The following is a 4,581-nucleotide window of genomic DNA, read 5'->3' on the forward strand; positions in this document are numbered from 1 at the left end:
TTATGAGTAAAACCTACAAGTCTTCTTTTAGACTTTTAACGTATTTCGCGTCTTTTGGCGTAATATTGTCATTTTATATGTTTGCACATGCATATTTATTTCGACAAGTAAATTAAAAACGACGACTTCAATCGAAAAATGGTTTAACGAAAATTTGCAGGAATGTTTAAATATATAAATATCATTTATATTGCCCAACCTGTGGAAAATATTTTCTTTACATAGAAAGACGGCAAAAAGGTAGACTCAAAATTTTGTATGTGAATTGTAACGCATCAACTTCAAAGAATCTCAATAATGGAAACTTTTTTGCAACAACATTTGATTTAAAAAACCAATTTAAAGCTTTTCTAGAAGATCCTGAAATTTATAAACAACTTCGAGACAATGAACGCAACAGGACAGAAAATGAGTGGGATGGATTCATTCGAGATATCTACGATCGTATTATATACAAAAATTTGAAAAGGCCGGGAAATATATTACACAGTTTCAACAATTTGACCTTCAACTTTAACTTGGGTGGCGCTTCATTCTTTAAATCATCGGATACATCATGCTGGCCAATTCAATTGTCAATAAACGAATTACCATGCAAATTTAGGAATAAAAAGTTAATTTTAGCAGGTGTCTGGTTCGGGCCAAAAAGTCTAGACATTGAAACATTTGTCAAACCGTTTTGAGATGATGTGCAAGAATTAGCCAATGAAGCGACATCGTGTACTAACGCAGAAGGGCGAACCACAGTGGGCAACGTGATTCCTTTTTGGTGTTGTGTGGATTCCGTAGCTAGCCCAAAAATTACGAATAACATTCAATTTAATGAAAAGTTTGGGTATCCGTGGTGTTATAATCCAGGACGAACTGTAGTAGGGGAGGAAAATACTCGACTATGGAAGTACCTCTTCCTAGGAAATTATAGGAAGAAAGAACGGAAATAGAAGAGAGACGACAAATGAATCAAACAGAAGGACAAATCATTAAAGGGTTCAAAGGTCGCTCTCCATTCTTCAATGCACCTCACTTTAACGTTCTGTGGGAATTTCCGCCAGATTACTTCCATAATATTTTGCTTAGAGTTCTTTTCAGTACTTTATTTAAACAATGGTGCTCAAGTCCCGGAAAAGATTATTACATAGGAGCTCCGCCATGTTTAGCAGCAATCTATTCTAATCTAAGATCAATAAAGCCTCCTGATCATATTCACGGATTGCCTGAACCAATAGGTAAACGTAATAAATGGAAAGCTTCAAAAGGTAAATATGTTACGGATTGCCTGAGCCAATAAGTAAACGTAATAAATGGAAAGCTTCAAAAGGTACAATCATTTCTGCTGCATTTCGGCATTCCTTGTTTAACAGGAGTTATTCCAGAATTATATTTAAAACATTTCGCATGACTGGTGGAAGGAATCCCTCTTTTGATTACTTTCAAAATATCGCATAATGATTTTGAGAAAAGTGAAAGTATTTTGGATCGTTTTGTAGCCAAATTTAAAGTTCTATATGCAGGACATAATATGACACATAATGTACACGCAATTTCACATCTGATTACACCTGTGAGACTATGTGGTCCATTATGCAAATTTTAAACTTTTCAATATGTGTCCTTCATGCTTCTTTTAGAACAGTCCAGACATATCAGACACGGACTTGCGATTCAGATTTCTGAACAAATTGCCAAAAAAGAGTCTCCTTCTCTTCTAGCAAAAGGAATTAACCTGTCAGATAGACTCATGCCATTGGCAAAGAAAAAATCATCAAGTCATTCACTTGACGAGGGTCAACAAGTTGGTGATGAGCGTGCTATTTTAGGACGCGGAACCTGACGAAATTCAGCAATGAATAGAGTATTATACTGCAAATGATCGGGATTCAAGAAGAATACGGTGAAAAATATGAAAGAATCATAGTTAGGGGAACCAAATATGCATCATGATCATACAAAAGGTCAACTGCAAGGGAATATAGCTTTGTAGAATTGAATGACGGTCCTTCGGGCGAGTGAGTAAAATAATCTTCGTAAATAAACAGTGTCTACTGTTTTTAAAATCAATTCTGACGGAAGCAGTAGAATATGATAGAGTAACTCTAACACACAAGAGAAAAATTGTGGTTGCAAATTAAGATCGAATGAAGATCGTTTATCCTGTTAATCTTTTTGGAACTTGTGTGCACATAGAGATTAAAAAGCTACACCTCACAGAAGACAGATACAGATGCAGTCGTAAATTTCGTGCATTGAGTATTTTGTGCTAAGTATATAACATCTAATGTCGCAAAAGATCGGGGACCCTGAATTTGAAAGCTTCTGGAGTAAAATTATACTTTTTAAAGCTTTTTAACAAATTAAAAAAATCTATTAAACAGAATACGATAAAAAATGCAGTAGTCAGACCCGGCGCACAACAACCTGTATTTTCACATGAACAAATTTCTAATTCATGAATTTATACGAATTCACACACTGTTCCGATTCGTAATTGTCGAAAAGCGGGATTCAAGCGACTTCTAGCGTATTTGCCTTAATTAGCCCAAATTATTTTTTTTTACTAGGAGATGACCGCATTTTCATCGTATGTAGATATATACCATTTATAAATATTAATGTAATGTTAAATATTATGTCTCATAATGTGTACTTTTTCAATTTAATAATAAAACAATTAAAATGATTATTTATCCAATTTATCCCACATTTATGATAAAATTGAGAGTGTAATTGAGAATGTTTTAAATTAACTTCAAACAAAATATCTAAAACTAACAGCACCATCTCCGTACCTCACTAGATCCTCACAAGATGTCGCTTATTAAAATAAAAGGAAACCGTAATTACCTACAGACCTATCGCATAAGAAAAGATTTCATGTAATCCCGGCAGAGGTCTCCGCTGCTTGAGCGGGATATTAAGGCAAGAAGAATCTACTATTACACTAAGTTAAATTTTTTTTATAAAATTCATGTTTATATCATTTTTATGGTGTTTGCTTACGTATTTTGAAACGCTGATTCTAAAACTAACTTTCTTTTTTTGTACAATCAATATTCTTGGAGATATTTAAGATTTAATTTCCAATATCGCGTAAAAAATGAAAAAATCATAATGCCAATTTGCAAAAACGTGAAAAGAACCATAAGATTATTTTCCAAAACAGTGGATCGTTGGAGATGAATCAAGCTTCAATTTTAGCCCTATGAGAAACCTTAAGTATTTCCGCTTTCTTTGATACAAGCTTATGTTTCAGAAACAATCAAAAATGGGGGTTTTCACTGTTTTTTTTTTCTTTATAAAACGTCAAAAGATAGAACATTTGCCCCTTTAGGTTCTTAATCTACATAAAACAAAACCACTAAAATTTTCCAGCAACTGATGAAAATGAAAACCTTGTTACACAGTGTTATCAACAGAACTTAATATTTTGGTATACAATACTTTGGAAAAATTGGATCATTTTCCATCAATTAGTTCGGAATTCGCATAAGGTTTATTTTTTAAACAAAATTTCGATGTACTATTTGGTATGTAAAAGATAAAATGTTACAATTGGTTTTATAAACATTCTGAGCATTTTAGCAAAGGTTAAAAAATAGCAGACCTTATGCTAATGCTTTGGACAATAATACAGAGTAATTCAATTAATATCTTAAAAATTTATTCAATAAAATTTATATTCATTGTTATTATTTTTAGTGTTATAAATTTTATCTCAGATTTGAAATGGTTGCTTTATTTTTAGAAGGCATTTTTGTGAGTTGGATTTTTTTTATACCCAACATCTACTATTATTATAATCTTACAAACTGCTTTGAATAATCACATTTGATTTCAGTGCAGATTATTTTTTCCAATATTTCTGATAATATTTTTCGTAAAGGTTATCTTCCCGTGTTTGTATTGCCGGATAATAGTTTCTATGGCAAACATAACTTTTTAGGGTTTTTCGTTGGACAGAAGATTTGATACAACTTGAATATATACAGTAAAGTTCGTGTATTAATTATCGTTACATTTATATTACTTAAACTGTTTTTTAAATTTAATTAATAAAAAGTCTCAAATTTAGCGCTAAGATATTGACTAAAATAATCTGTTAATTCGTCTTAAACAGTTCAAGATCAGACCAATAAAACTCGACAAAAAATAAAAATTGAAAGGAGAGCTCCTTTTATACTGAAAATAAAACGAGCATTAGGTCGCACGTTAATATACAATAGAGAGCAATAAACATGTTGACCGTTAGTGCGATACTTGGCTGCAGTTAAAACTTACTGTACGCCATTAGATGAACACTTGACGAACCCTAGACAAGGTACTGATATACCTGGTTGCAGGTAAAACATGCTAGACGCCGTTAGATGAACTCTAGACGTACCCTAGACTAGGCGGCCGCCATAAAATTGCCCTAGACGTTCGCTAGACGAGCTGAATCTAGAAAGTATCTAGAAATCGACTAGATTTCCGGTAGGGTGATTTATCGTGCCCAGTGACTACCCATCTCGTGGTATTGAAATGTGTCCATAGGTTTGATTTACCGCGATTCTACTGGGAGTTTTTTAGTTGAAAGTTGCCCTCAAT

This window comes from Belonocnema kinseyi, chromosome 10, assembly GCF_010883055.1.
Source record: "Belonocnema kinseyi isolate 2016_QV_RU_SX_M_011 chromosome 10, B_treatae_v1, whole genome shotgun sequence".
Classification (NCBI taxonomy): Eukaryota; Metazoa; Arthropoda; class Insecta; order Hymenoptera; family Cynipidae; genus Belonocnema; species Belonocnema kinseyi.